The sequence below is a fragment of the Rousettus aegyptiacus genome, unplaced genomic scaffold, assembly GCF_014176215.1.
Source record: "Rousettus aegyptiacus isolate mRouAeg1 unplaced genomic scaffold, mRouAeg1.p scaffold_m13_p_1, whole genome shotgun sequence".
NCBI lineage: Eukaryota > Metazoa > Chordata > Mammalia > Chiroptera > Pteropodidae > Rousettus > Rousettus aegyptiacus.
The window spans coordinates 165740162-165756634 of NW_023416284.1; the positions used below are offsets into that span (position 1 = coordinate 165740162).

Genomic DNA, 16473 nt, shown 5'->3' on the forward strand with positions numbered 1-16473 from the left:
ATTACCTTCCTTCCCAGAATCATGGCAGTTCTGCTGTTTTTAAATGTGCTCTCCTGAGCCAGTTCTCAGGGTTATTTCAATTTTTTTTTTTTCTTTCACAGCCAACTCTGGACTTTTTGACACCACAACCAAGAAAGCAGCCCTCACTAAGCCCCTTATCATGAGAACTGTCTCTAGTCTCATTCAAGGCACATTAATTCCCCCAACACCCAAATGATCTGGTAATTTTTAAAGAACCCTGGGACCCCTCTGGTTCTAGTATCCCAGGGAATATAATATTGGGTTTCCAAGCTGACCTGAGCTCTTAGCTGAGATAATCTCACAGGCTCTTCCTGATCTTGCGCAGACTATAGAGTTGCCTTAACGCCACTGCAGTAAGGACACCGGGCTCCAGTCTGTAACTCCACCCGCTTGCTTAGGAGCACAGCACACCGCGGAGCGACAGCAGCAGGAAGGAGTCTCCACTGTGCATGTGCAGCCTTGCTCCATTCACCCCGCCCTGACGCAGCGTCAAAAGGCAGTGCCTCTGGCTGAGATGCTTCTTTCAGCTGCAGTACTCCTTTATACCTTCTAGTAGTTTATCTTTCCTTTCCAAGTTTGATCTCTTAATCCACCTTCATACATACTACATTTTCCCAAAAGAACTGCTCCAATTACTCTGTTCTCTCACCTAAGGAAAAAAAAAAAAAAATCATGTTTCCAACTTATGTAAAATACACAAGGTCAGGATAAATCCATAACTCCCTATCCAGTAATAAAGGCCCTTCTGGACTTGGACTCAGTTCTTTACCCAAAATTTTCTGGCCATATCCCCTTACGCAGCCTCGTCAATAGGCTTTGTGCCATATTCCGTATGGCCTTGCACCTCCACTATCCTTGATCAGGCTATTATTTCCTTTGTCTGGAATGCAGCCTCCACCCCACAACCAGTTTTTTGTTTTTTGGGTTTTTTTTTTTTTTTTTTTTTACTGCTCTTAAGCCTCCTTGGACCATGCTCCTCTCCCCAGCAGGATCGATCTCTCCATGGTCCTTTCGCAGCTATCATAGCGTCAGAATTCTATTTGCCCACCTAAATGGGAGTTCCTCAGAGCAGGAATTTGCTCATTCATAGTTAACACCCTTTGGGGTTCCTGGAACATAATAGACAATCAATGTTCTTAATATAAACTAGAATTATTATCACTTTAATATTTCATCCAAAAGCAAATAGTGAATAGAAAGTATATAAAACCTATCTATCCAATAGCATAATAATTCCTATGAAAAGTCATAAAAATATATAACAGATTCCTTAAAATTAAATAAACAGATACTATTTTTTCCTACATAAAATTGTACTGAAACTCATTATTACTGATGATTAATAAACGTATAGTGGAATGTTTATGTCATTATTTCTTTAAAGATTAAGTCTTTCACAATATATACAAATATTGAATCATTATGTTGTATGCCTGAAACTAAGGTTATATGACAATGATTTCTCAATAAAAAAAAAAAATACATCATTAAAAAATTAATAGCCTAAAGAGCCTACAAACACAGATGCCATTCTCTCCCAAGGCAAGTTCTCCAGATCAAACTCAGAAAGCAGCTTTTCCTACTCTTATTCAGCCTATATTAAATGTTTGAAGGATGATGGAGAATTTTTCTGAAAATATCCATACAAGAATGTTGCAGTCAGTGTGTCCAGCTGGAGGGAGGATACCAAAGACGTCATTATGACCCCAAATCCCCTTTCTCAGTGATCTCATAATGAAATGTGTTATAAGAGAAAAACAAAACCACTAGAGTCTAAATTTAATTCTCTTAAAGCTCTGTCATTGTCAGTGTGCCTAATATTTGTATATTTTGGAGAGTCTAGGTTGAAGCACATAAAAATAATCTTATATCCTTTCATGCTGTATATTTCATCAATGCACTCTGAGAGACTGACTCCTAAAATACACATATCAGTGGAATTCCACCTCTCCATCCCCCCCCCAAAAAAACATAACTCACCTAAAATAAAGAGGTCATCTGTATTATTTTCTCCTAAACATCTGAGTAATCTGAGGAAGTTAAGACAATAACCAACCTTCAAACTACAGAAACAGGTGTAATTCTTCCACCCACAAAATCATCAACCTAAATCATTCTAAAGAGAAGTCAGTTCTCACAAATCAAAATCATTTCAGACCATGAACCAGCCAACCAGGAAGAACAAAAGTTCTGCCAAGATTTACTTGTTAACAAAACATAAGCCCATAACCAGAGACAATAACCAAACTAAAATTACTTTTAATCATCAAGCAAAAAGACAAAAATTAAAAGAAAGACATATCACGTTAAAATGCCCAGGTTCCTGATAACTTTTTTTTTTGTTATTCTATTTTAAACTATTTTATTTTGAAGCCAATTCTATATTTGAAAAACTCAAAGTGCCCTAAAGTCTTCGAGAATTTCCATAAAAAGGTATTTTATTTCTGAAATCACCTCATTTTCCAACTTTTGACCCACTTCAACTTTGGTGACAATGCTTAAAGGAAGGAGCTAATCATTTCCCTTTCAACTGCCAAGTCTCTGAGCTGTCAGGCAGTTTGAAACTTCAGGAATAACGAGTTATTTCAGGACCCATAGATTTACAACAATAATGGCTTGAGGAAACCACAGCGTTTAGGCTCATTCAGTCTATTTCCCTGTTCTTAGGAGTTTAAAAATAAGCAAGAAAATGATTCTTCAAATTGGCAGACCAATTTCAGGGAGGCATCTTGCCACGGTACATGATAATCACAGAGTTACAAGGTCCACAGAGAACAGAACTTCCCACAGAAACAGCTCTTTTATGATCCTCCTCTTTGATCATGCCAAACAGATCTGAGCCTTTTCCTTTTTTATTTTTGTTTTACCTCTTCCTCTCTTCCTTCTTCCTTCCCTCTGTCCTCCCTCTCTCCTCCTCTCTCATTTCTTTCTTTTTCTCCTTCTCTCTCTCTGCCCTCTCTCTCCCTCTCATCCTTGCTTAAATTAATATCAGTAAAGTTAAGTTCTAATAGAAGTCTACAATTCTGTCGATAATAATGGCTAGAATTTACTTTGTGTTCTATTTCCGTTTCACATCTCTGCATATTCAGCTATTAACGACGATAAATCTACAGCCCCTCGAAAGATAAAAAAAAAAAAAAAAAGCTATATGTCAAAAATAGAATACTAAGTTTAAAGTTTTAAAATGCACTTACTTCTTTTGAGGCAGGTGTGCTTCTGATACATCTAGTAAGTTATTCCAGTGTCTCTAAGGGCTTCAGTTCATACAAAAGAAAGGTTGCTGCCTGGGGCTCTAAGGCTTTTTATTCAGGGGTGGGGCCCGGGGAGGGGGGGACAGAGATTTTGTTTTTTTCCTTTAATTCTTTAAAAGCTGAATAAATTTGGTTTTTCAAAGTGGAATAATGTGACATCAGAGAGCCTGTTTTCAGGGTTCATGTCCCTCTTTGCCTTTGCTCTCACTTGTAAGTTGCTTGTCTTAGGCACATCTATTTAGAAAACTTCTCTATGATACACAGGGAATGAAAAGCTTCTCAAACCTGCTCTGAAAGGTCAGCAAAGGAATCTGTCCCTTGAACATCACTGAGCAGCTAGGAATGTCAAAATTAAAGAAACTAATAGAAAAGAACACAATCTCAATACCATTCAAGAGAGGAGAAAGGAACATAAGGGCACAGCCTAACTGGGCCACTGTCAGTCGTGAGGTCTTAAGCAAGCTAATTCACCTTCCTGAATCTTCACTCCTTATTTGTCACACAGGAGATCAGACAAGGCTAACCTCTGAGGTTCTTTCCAGCCCTAACGAGTCACCCTTGCTTTGATCAGGTAACGCCACTTGGATCCCTTCACAGTTCCAACTTAGGAACTATATCTGAATATTTACTCATGTGTTCTCAAACGGGACTGAGAGAGGAAAATATGTGGTCATTGCTTCCACAAGCTCTCTCGCTAAATAACTGCTACAGCTGGTTTCCCTAATTAGGTCTACACAAAACAGTCAGAATTCTTCCAAATTACACTTCATCTGAAAAGAAAAACATCTTTACAATTGTCATCACCTCTGAGATTTTACAACCAAAGCACAGAGTACACATTGGGTATCCAAAGGTTTTGATATTAGGAGTGAGCATCTTTTATCAATTTTCTAATGTTTGGAGAATGAGAGAAAGGATAACTGTACTTGTTTAAAACATTGCTTTTCTCCGAACCTCATTTCTTGAGTCATCCTAGAAAAAAATATATTTTTTTAAATCTGTACTTTCAATTTATTCTAATTGCATCCAAACATTTTTTGTAGCTCTCCTAAGTATAAATCAAAGCATTCATTGGGTAACTACTGTGGGCCTAGGATACAAAACGGCAATTGTAGCATTTCAACACAGATTATTACAAGGTCATGTTAATTCTGAGTATTAGGAAATTAGTGGTTTATTAAGAAATTCACAGAAAAGGCAGAGTCAAATCGGCTTTTCCAGTCACATGTTACATAATTCTCATTTGTATTAATGAGGATCAGATAGCATTTGAAGTATTTGGCCAATAATGTTTAGTGGAGTTTGGTCTTAGATAACATGACTTACTTAGAGAAATATGTCTTAGGTTCATAAATTTTTTTTGACGTTTCTATAAGCAGATGATGTGGAAAAAAGATATGAAATTGAATAAACGATGAGGCATTTTAACCCATGTGAAAAACAAGAAAATATATTGGGTGTCCAAATATCAGAGGGAGAGAAGAGAGAGGAGGGAGAAGGGGGGTTGTGAGAACTCAACGTGTTATTAGAGAAAACGATTAATGGTAAAACCGAAGCTTAAAAGCTGTACTGGCTTATTAAGTGAAATGATGCAGTAATCTTACTTGTTATAAAAATGTTTAAAAGTTAACGTTTACGAAAAGAACTGAAATGCCCAAATATAGTCACAATTCCATAACATTAATGTGAACATGTCCTTTATTCAAATGTCCTAAAAAAAAAAAAAAGGCCAATAGAAGATAAACACGTAAAAAATATATTTACGCAGTACAGTAACGTCTCATTTACCACTTTTCTGACAAACTCAACCACTCAGATTATGGCCAAGAAGTCAGAATGGTTCTGACCAGATGGCACCACTCACAGGCTCGTGGCTCAGAATCTCATTATAATCTTCTGGTCAATACTGTTGTAATCAACTGGATTGCCCAGACCCTTCACACAAGGTAGAAAATGAGAAACTCCAAAGCAGAGAGTGGTGGGGACCACAAGAGGCAGCTGCAGACACACAAGGGAAAAGAGCCAGCTCACGGCCTCACCGCACAAGCGGAGCAAGAGGCAGGCAGTGCAGACCACTTCGCTCAAAGCACAGATCCCTACAGACGTCAACGGCCACCAGGACATCGCCGAGGTATCACAAGGTTCAACGACTATTCATAATGACACCAAGGCATCAAAACAAGGTTCAACTGTACTCTGAGGATTGAGGAGAGAGGCTGCACAGTGGCCGACAAAGAGTGGGGGATTGAGTCACAAAAAGTGGATTCAAATCCAATCTATACCATTAGTATCGATATGGCTCCAGGCAAGTCACTTCATCTTTCAGGGACTGTTTCTTGCCACAAGAGGGTAATGTCACCTATCCTGCCCATCTCGTAGCGCTGTCGTAGCAATGAAACGAGACCATGCCTGTGTGAGTACTAGGCAAACCAATATCTGCAAGCAAGACTCTTACCTGCAGAGTATACTTCAGAAAAATTTTTTATTAAAAAAATACGTATGTGGATAGTCAAGATGGAGGAGTAGGTAAACATTGTGCTTATATCGTCTCACAATCATCAAAATTACAACTAAATTACAGAACAGCCAGCATTGAGAATCACCTAACATCTAGCTGAACCTAAGTCCTATAACTAAAGATTTATATACAGAAAAAGTCAGAAGACTGGTAGGAGGGAAAAAGATGGGGAACGGGCTGGACCCCATACTCACGTGAGGTGGCTAAACACCAGGAGGGGGTATCTCGGCTGCAGAGGTCCCCCTGAGGAGTGAGGGGTCCCAGCCCCACACCAGGCTCCCCAGCCCAGGGGTTCAGTGCCACGGAGAGACGTCCCCATAACTTCTGGCTGTGAATAACAGCGAAGGTTGTGGCTGAGTGAAGTGAAGGGCTGTGGAGGTCCCAGGTACTCCTCTGGAAGGGCTCACATGTGGACATGCTCGCTGACAGACGCACTCCGAGCCAGTGCTGGGGCAGCAGCTCAAAAGGCACCAGGGACATACACAGAGAGGAAATGAATTGTTTGGCTTCAGGGCAAGGGCTGCAGGGGCAGCTTTCTCCCAGAGGTGCTGGCAGAAGCCATCATTCCTTTGTTGAGCATCCTGCCCCCCAATCCCTGGATGCAGATGCAGGCAGGCGCCATATCAGTCTCCACTGACCCGGCTAACGATTCCCCACCCTGGGGATCCCCTGAGACCATGACCCCGCCCAACTCGTGGGCCCACTTGAGCCATTTCCAGGGGCTTTTCCATATAAACAGGCTGTCTTGGCTTATGCTACAGACTTTCCTAAAATCTCTCAAAGGTTCACAAACCCCAAACGAGCAGCAACTGGCCTCAACATGCCCTGTACCTCTCGCTAAGCAGCTCCAAGCCCAGCACTAGCAGCAGCCAGCCCCATTCTGCAGCTTGGCCTCTCCCAGGCACCTCTGCGCTTAGTGTGAGTGAAAAACATCTGCGGACCACTTTCTGACTAAAGTCAGGTGATCCCTGGGGTACAGGGCAGGGTACAGGCTGTGGCTGAACTTGGCCAGGAATCCCTGGGGCCCGCACACCCAGTGGCATCAGACTGCACCAGAGCACCGCCCAAGCCCTTCCACAGAAGACACGCCCAAAAGGCGGACTAGGCAGGCACCAGCATCCTGCTAAAGCAAATCGTGCTCTGTAAGAGTAATCCCCCGAACAATGGCTCCTACACTGCCGCGTGGCCAGCCCTCACAACCAATCAGCCTAAGGGCCAATCTCTCCCACTAATGTGCAAATACTAGCAACCAGAGCTCAACTAGAACAGGAGGGCAAACAACCCACACAAGGAAGACACCTGCACCACCCAGCCCAGGTAACCAGAGGGCTGTGCCACTGGGCCACACATGCCACCTACTACATAAGGCCACTCTACTAAGACCGAGAGATGTAGCAGCTCTACCTAATGCAGAGAAACAAACAGAGGGAAGCGGCCGAAATGGGGAGAAAAAAACATGTCCCAAATGAAAGAACAGAACAAAGCTCCAGAAAAAGAACCAAACAAAATGGAGACAAGCAATCCACCAGATGTAAAGTTCAAAATATTGGTTATAAAAGTGTTCAATAAGCTCAGCAAGAATTTCAGAAGAGATAGGAAACATAAAAATGAAACTAGAAAACATTAAAAAAAAAATTCAGAAATGAAGAACACAATAACCCAGTAATCCCACTTTTGGGTATTTATCTGAAGAAACCCAAAACACTACTTTTGAAGGAAAATATGAATCTCTATGTTCACTGCAGCATTATTTACAATAGCCAAGATATGGAAGCAACCAGGTGTCCATCGATGGAGGAATGGATAAAGAGGCGAGACATATTAGACATATATACAATGTAATATTACTCAGCCACTAAGAAAGAATGAAATCTTGCCATTTGCAACAACATAGATGGACCTAGGAGGTATTATGCAGAGTGAAGCAAGTCAGACAAAGACAAATGCCATATGATTTCACTTCTATGTAGACTCTAAAGAACAAAATAAATAAACAAACAAAAAACAAAGTCACAGATACAGAGAACAAACTGGAGACTGCCAGATGGGAGGGGGTTTGGGGTTGGATGAAAGAGAGGAAAAGATTAAGAAGTACAAATTAGTAGTTACAAAATATTTGGGGGGATTTAAAGTATAGTATAAGGAATATAGTCAATAATATTTTAATAATGATGTATGGTTTTAGATGGGTACTAGATTTATTGGGGTGATCACTTCATAAGTTATGTGACTGTCTAATCACTATGTTGTATACTTGAAACTAATATAACATTGTATGTCAACTGTGAAAAATAAAAAAAAAATTATTTAAAAAACATTTTGAATTGTCTCAAAATCCTAAAATGAGGATTTTAAATGAGGCAAGATTCTTTTATATGGATGAAATGAATGAAAAGCATATTCCTCTAACATTTTATATACACTAATATGTAGTCTATACAATCGCAATTTCGAAAAGAATCTCTAACCAATCATCAGGATTTTTTTACAATAACTTTACATTTCACAGCAAATGCAGTTTTTCTCCCAGTTCAGACAGGCTCTCTGATACATATGGGCTAAAGTCCAACAATTCAAACGTTAAGTTAAATGGATGGAACTTCTCAACTTATTTTCCCTATGGGGAATGAACAGTAAATCAGTAAGGATGACAGAGAAATCTCCAGAACAGGGCAGAAATTTGTCAGACACTGCTACTCATGAGCTTCCCCTCGGGTCGGTTAGCAGGTGCAAGTAGTCTGCCAAGGGCCTTAGCAGGGTTCTGTGACACTGCTCCAGCAGGGGACAAGGGTCATGCTGGAAAATCGCTCAGTCCTGTCTGCTTATTTCCAAGCATCTCGCTTTATTCATCAACACGGTTCTGGGCTAAGGGCTCAGAGGGAAACCTAGAAGAGGAATGACTACGGTGAATGAATGCTTAGGCGCACGTATCACGGTCCTCAGGCCAGATGATTTTCTGAGATGCACCACTAATCCACGTTGCATCTCAGGTACGTCTGGTGGGAGGCCTTTCTACAACTGATGCGACAGCAGACCGTCTGCAGAAACGCCACCAGAGTTTGCAGCTTCTAAGCGCTGTGAAGGAGCTATCTGGTACACAGCATAACAAAACCCTACTGAGAGAAGTGAAGTCTATTGAAAGCACCATTTTGTCAACTGAAGGCTGTGACCTAATAGGCGGTTATAAAACCACTTTTGTACGTCAGGACTGACATTTTCTGTCTAATAAAACAGAACAGAATAAAACGAGACAAAACAGAATTATCACATGCAGACGTGCAATAAAAGTAATTATTTTCACAAAGCTTTTGTTTCCTTTTATATACAGCAGGTCCTCAAATAATGTCATTTCGTTCAATGTCATTTTGTTACAACACTGATAAGAAAAAAAAAAAAAAAAACAGCTCTTGGCCAGGGCCACTGTCTGCCTGGAGTTCGCACATTCTCCCCATGTCTGCGTGGGTTTTCTCTGGGTGTTCCGGTTTCTTCCCACATCCCCGAGCTGTGAGCGTGAGGTGAATTGGCGTCTCTACATCATCCCAGTCTGAATGAATGAGTGTGCGTGTGATCTGCCCTGTGATGGAAGGGTGCCCATCCGGCAAGGGGGGTGCCCACCTTGTGCCCTGAGCCGGAATCGGCAGGTTGGAAAAATCATTCTCTTCCTCGTTTTAACTCCTCTTTCTTAAATGTATAGCTCATATTTATTTCAATGTTTTATATTAGAAGATTTTGAGGTCTTTATTTAATAGAAATCTGGTGATGTTTTTGTGACCACAAATATGCCGTAGGGACTTAACTCTTGTTTATATCAATTAGCCTATGGTGAATGAAAATGGTTTCATTACATGTTGTTTCACCTGAAGTCTCAGTCTCCAAGAATCTGTCAACGACATTAAATGAGGGCTTACTGTATGTGCGAATGTGTCTACACATATATGTGTACACGTGTAAGTGTGTGCACATGTGTGTGTATAAGCACTGTGTGGGCTATGAACAAATGTAGCCTTCTTTATTAATTACTCTGGACATAGGCAAAACTTTTGAAAGTCACTGACTTTAAAAAAAAAAAAAACTATAATTAAACTCCTCAGGCACGAAAAAACTCAAAATATTCACACCATAGATCCACTGTAAAAGACTCATTCTCCCATTTCAAAGAATTTGTTGTAGAGAAACTTAGCTCAACTTTCTCAGAAACTAGAGGAAAATCTACTAATTGAATTTTTGTTCGAATCTTTATTAGTTGGAGTTGAAACATAACCTTTAAGATTTCTAATGGCAGTTACCTAACCCTATCCTGGTTACAATCAACTGGATCAACTAACCTATATCCCAGCATGTAACCAAGGTCTGATGATCTAAAGAGATACTGAAGGAGAGAAATCTCACACTCTCCAGCTTCATAAAAACATTAGGAATACATAAGGATGCCCCAAATGCAACAGGTGTGTCAAAAATTGCTTATAATTCAAACAGAACTAGAATCCTTAGAACAGAACAACATTCAGGCTTTCATACTTAAGAACAAAACACTGGACTTAAGAGCTAGCAAGGGAAAAAAGTACTGAAAAGATTTTTATAGTAGGAACAGTATGTTAATTCTGCATTAAAATTACCTTAAAGTAAAAATTAAAGTTCTTTTTCCAGGAAGTCAAAGCACCCAATGTACTTTCTATTGGTGAAAAGATTATGTAAATAAATAACTACCAGTCAAGATGACCACAGTAACCACGCCAAGCACCAGCCACAACCGGTCACCAAGGAAAATTCACAAGTTTTCTTTTGCATGCTTTGTAAAAGAATCCCCAACCAATCCAGACTGAAGCAATGCACACCTGTTCAGGTAGGAACTCTAATTTATCTCCAAATGTAATCCAGAAACACCAGATACCCAGTTTCTACTTTAGCTGAGGCGTTTCTAATTACAAGGTGAAATAGAATCTTCAGGAATAGAAGAGAATTCATTCTCACTTTCTCTTCGACAGTTTAATGAAAAGACAAAAATCAAGCGATACAGTTTACTGAAATCTCAACTGCTTGCACCTTTTATCTATACATGAACTTTCCTTAGAGAAAGATAAATATGTATCAAATGCAAATCTGATGATTTGTTTATGCCACTAAAATTATTTTAACCAGTGAATAGTCTTTATTCTTGTTCCATGCCTTTTCCAATCATGCACAGGAACTTTCGTTAGTTAGCTGTGTCTTAAAAACAAGCAAACCAAAACTATTACAAGTGTACCTAGCCATGCAAGTAGCAGATTCAGAAACTTGACCAAATCCCAGTAGACTACCACTACTTTATTGATTTAGGAGACGGAATTAAAAAACTGTTAGCAGAGGGAAGGCAAAAGAGAGAGAGATGGAGACTCATTATTTCTCCTTTTATATCTTATCCCTTCTTCTCCAAGTCTATTGCCACCTTCTTCCATTCTTCTTTCATTCATTACTCCCTTTTACATGGCCTTTTTCAAAAAATAGGAGGTCATTAAAATGGCAGGGTAGTCACTCTTCATTCCAGCACCCTTAATGAGTACCTGTTCTGGGGAAAGTCCTGTGTACCAGGTCACTCCAGGTCATTCACAACTCAAGCCATTTTCACTCTGAATCAGAGAGAGCCTTGCTCACCCATGTAGCTTTCTCAAGGTGTTCTTTATACCGAGTTTACTGTACCTTACGAGCTCTCAAAAGACAAGAACCCATGAAATGCACCCAAATCCTGGGAAAGAATCTAGTACAGAGTGGAACTGGCAGGGAGAGCAACAGCTGACAACCCCAGAGAAATGGTCTTAGACAACTGGTTGGCTAGACAAGCACTCACCACGTAGCCTACATGTTAAATAGCCAAAGTGTGAAGCATCCACAGTGGTGGGTTGGGCAAGAGCTAAATAAATAATTGTTGGTTTAATGTCTCCGATGACTAGTCAGTCATCAAATGTCAGCCATAAATTACAGAGAAGACTCTGTGATGCCGAATTTGAAGGTACAGAGAGAAGAGGTACTATAAGGGCCGTGGAGGGGCAGATGACAGAGATACCACTGCAACCAGCTTACGGCTCCTCCAGCCTCACGTCACACACATCTCTGTATGTGAACAATATGTACGTTGATTATACCTAAGTTTTCCAATCACATTTATTAACACAGTGATCACCATAAATATCATCTTTAACTAGGAAGATTAGAAATATAAGGTGAAGGCTACACACATTTCATAAAGCTAGAAAAAATGTAACTATACCTTTGAAAATCACAGGTGCCCTTGCTACAGGAACAGGTAATTATTAAAACCTGTGACTCCTCTTCATAAAGACACCCTAACGTGGAAATCTGGAATTTCATAACTGCTCTTCCTCATGTGCCTGTATCACCGCTTCACCTAGCACATGGTCTCTTCTCAATGAAGGCAGCCCCGTTCACGTTCTGCTCCCGGTTCTTGTCCCTGATGCTCCAATCCATTCTGCGTGCCAGAACCAGATGCTCCAATCCATTCTGCGTGCCGTCTCCCCTCAGCGTTGCCTTGATCACGTGTTCACACAGCAAATATTTACTTATTCTCTGCAAGTGCAGGACACTGGATAAGACGCAGGCTACACTTCAAAAACTTTCAACCCAGGAGAGGTACGAAGCACATACCCAAATAGTCTCAAAGCAGAGCATCTGCCCTTAAACCGGAAGTGACTGAGTCCATGCCCCAACATGCCCTGAGTGCTTTCGGTGTCATTTCTCTTTCTGAAGAATTAGACTGGGTTCCCTGTGTCTTCTCATCTAAGTGTCTCTGCCTAGTTCTCAGTTCTCCCTGATGATCTAATCCCTCCTTGCTTATCAAACTAACTATTATTTTTATAGAATAATTATAGTATCCAGACAATATTTATTAAATGAGTTAATTCATGTAATGTGTTATTAATAGTGTCTGGCCATGACAAGTACTCATTACATGTTAGCTATTATTAATACTTACGGGTGGGTTGACTGATTTTCCGACATGACTTTCGGTTTGGTATTTTAATCATTTCAGAATTTCACATAAAAACGTAGGTGGAAACTACTTGAAGGACCACTTGGGTTGCTTCAGTTATACAAATATTCCAAAAGCACTTACTTCTATAATGAAAATTCTACAAAATAGCATATTCTATATTAAGATAAAGTCATCTTTGACTTCACAGTGAAGAGACTGACATCCCCACAGACAGTTCCATTAAATAGAGCCAGATCCAATTTATAGGCTAATGCAGTATCTATAAAACATATACTCATATTCGATGAGTAACTTGTACCTACTACCCATATGCTACCATACTCAGAGGTATGATGAATAGTTATCCCATTTTACAGAAAATAAAACTAGAACTTAAACAGATTATGTGACTTGTTCCCGATCACACAATTAGCAGGTGACAGAGGTGAAACGTTCAGATTTCCTGACCTAGTGTTCTTTGCATCATTCATTCTCTTTCAACTAAAATTTACTGAACACTTACTAGGGGCTAGTCTGGGGAAACATCAGTTATCCAAACATACCAAAAAAAAAAAAAATCTCTCCTGTCTTAGAGGTTAAATTCTAGCTCGAGGAGACAGGCAGCACCAAAAATAAAAACATAATGCATACAGTATATTAGATGTCAGTAAGTGATTTGGAGAAAAATAGAGACGGGGAGAAAAAGGTCAGGATGAGGGTAAGATGTGACCATTTTAAACAGGGTCACTGAGATGGCTTTTGAGCAAAGGTCTGAAAGAAGCGAGACAGGGAGGAACCATGTGCACAGCTGGGATTCTCGGTGGAGAGGAAGGTCAAGTTGCAGAGCACGTTCTAAAAACAGCGAAGAGCCCGGTGTGACTTAGAGGACAGCAAGGGGAAAGCAAAGGTGGAGAGGATGTGGAAGTGGAAGCAGCGGGGTGAGCGAGGTGAACACACAGGGCCTTACGGAACATCGGGAAGACCGGTTCTCAAACTGGGAAGGAAAGCCGCCGAAGGGTTTTAAGTAGTGAAGTCACATGACACGACTTACGGGTTATGCTTTATAGGCTCTCTGAAGCTGCTGTGTTAAGATCAGCCTGACTTGGGGTGGGGGTGGGGGGGAATGGGGAAGAACAGAGGTAAAAGCGGAGAAACCGGTTAAAAAGGTTGCAATAGCACAGCACAGCCTCTCCTGATCAGGCAATGGCGTGATCCATCCCATACCTCATCTCTGTTCACCAAGTCAACTCTACTAATGGTCAAAACGGTCACAATCAAATGTTGCTACAAACCATGATACATGCACTGCCATGCTTGAGTGGAGCGACAGGAGAGGGCAGACTGCCACCAAAATTATGTTCCCACAAACTGAACCTTATCTTTTGCTACACGCAAAAAAGTTCAGAGTTGGGAGCACTTGTAGATTACATTCATCAGTATAATGGACAAAGTAAGCACACAGTGCTACCTAGAACCCAGACACTTTATGCAAATTCAGAGAATATTTGTTTGGCATGTTGGCCAGTGTAAACAGCACTATTAACAATGTCCTAGATGAGTTATGTTCACTCAGTCAGCAAGCATTTATTGAGCACTTAGCCTTGGGGATAAAAAAGATAAATAAGCCTTGGTCTGTCTCCTAAAAGAGTTCACAGTCTAGTTAAAGACACAGACAAGTAAACAAATAAGTATAATCCAGTGTATGATAAAAGTAATTACTGAGGCATGAAGAAGGTGGAGAAGAGAGTAATCAGCTCTGTCCTTGGGGTACTAGGGAAAACTTCTCAGAGCTTTAAAGAGAGTCTAGAAGGCAGAGCAGGAAGTCGACAGGTAGAGGAGGGGACTGGGGCAACCTGGCCCTGGGGATGCGGATGGGGATGGCAGGGAATGCGAGATGCAGAGTTCTAGGGTTGTGAAAGAGCAATAGGTCCTCTTGCTATTCTGGAGTTAAAAAGGACAGCGAACAGGAGGGGGGTGACGGCGCAGAACCTTATGCTATGTGAAGTGGCATGAGCTTCATTCTGTACACAATGGGGATGCACAGAAGAGTGGCCCAATTGTGTTAGTATTTTAGGCAGATTACTGTGACTGCAGTGTGGACCCAAGGACCGCTCAAAGGGGAACAAGGGCGAAGATAACAAGAAAGAGTGGAAGACCATTCAGAAGGCCAGGTAAGAGCTGAGAAGGGCCTGAACCATGGTTTGGACGGACAAGTGGATGCAGACCCAACAGACCTTGAGGAGATAAAGCTGACAAAACTGAAGTCAACTGAAGTGTTTCACAGAAAATATTATAGTTTAAAAAACTTTCATTTGATTAAAAAAAAAAAAAAAAACATTAGTTAAACCCCAAACCCTTGAAATTACATGAAAATATAACACATTCTATAGTAACTCCAAGAGACTTATAAAAATTAACCCTAATTAAGATGCAGGGTATTTTTACATTACTTTAAAAATAACTGTTTGAAAAGAAGATTTCAAAAAGGTTTCCAAAACCCAGTAAAGACATTTCAATGGAAAAGAACATAAGTTACTCACTTCCAAAACTAAGCTCTGACAATCTCTGACAATAAGTTACTGCTTTTATCACTCTAAGATATTTCTAGTAATCTAAGTATAGCTATAATTCTCAAAACGAATCCACAAACTTTTAAAAAATGTCAGTAAACTCAGAGTATTACATAAAACATTACTAGGGCTTCATTAATGTAATAATAAAATCAGTTTTGCAGTACAACAAGGCTGTGAGACAACAGATTCTCAACTTCAAAAGAAAAATAATCAAAGGTCAAAATAATGCAGTCTCAATGAACCAGGTAAACTATTAAGTGGCACTCGCTGCTTGCCTCTTTCACAGAATGTCAACTTCAGTAGAAAGAAAGCAAGAAAACATTACATTCACTACATGGAGAATCATCTTCTGTCTTTTATTAAGACACTGAAATAAACTCCATTTAGCTATCTTTCCAATGTGCAAAGTAACCCTCAAAATAAATATTATTTATCTAGTTTTACTCACAAATTGGGGATGCAACTTCAAAAATATTTGCCAATATGTTTTAGGTTTCTTTACTGCTATAGTTTTTGTTCGTTTGTTTCAGGTAAAAAAAAAAAAAAGTATTCTTAAATACCATAATTTTGAAGATTTTTATGATCAAAAATAAATCACAGCTATTTATATGGAAACAGGATCTTGACCTTGCTGCTTTTCATCTTCCATGCCATTTTTCTCCATCGTAATATCTGAAGTCATTGCTAATTTAATTATCCACATGGATCCTACTTTCTGCAACTATTTTATTAGGGAGAACATTGGGATGAAATTACATTAACTAGAGCCAAATCCTACCCTCAACAATTGATTATCTCACGTATGGATTATCCATTACCCTTGATACCTACCTAGTAAGGCCATTCTCTGGCCCTGTAGTCCCTGGGAAGGGAAGGAACTGAAATTCAAATGATTCAAATCTGGTAATGTTATAAATACATTTCATAAAGTGTAGGAAAAAAAAAAGAATGAAAGCACTGTTTAAATCAAGGCTTTGCATGTCAATTACCCTATGTGCTGACCTGCCAATACCAAGATCATCAATCACGTCTCTGCCCAGCTGAAAAGCGGGCTGGGAATACAACAAAAAACATGCTCTGCCTAATAAGAGGATACCCCATTATTATTCCACCTCCTTTGGTTTTATTTGACAAGAGAAGGGG

General features: G+C 40.0%; 1 protein-coding gene across 2 annotated transcripts in view; it reads right to left on the bottom strand.

The window, feature by feature from the left end:
• Window positions 1–16473, bottom strand: part of NHSL1 (NHS like 1) — a 126381-nt gene that overhangs the window by 100150 nt on the left and 9758 nt on the right. The window lies entirely within an intron of this gene.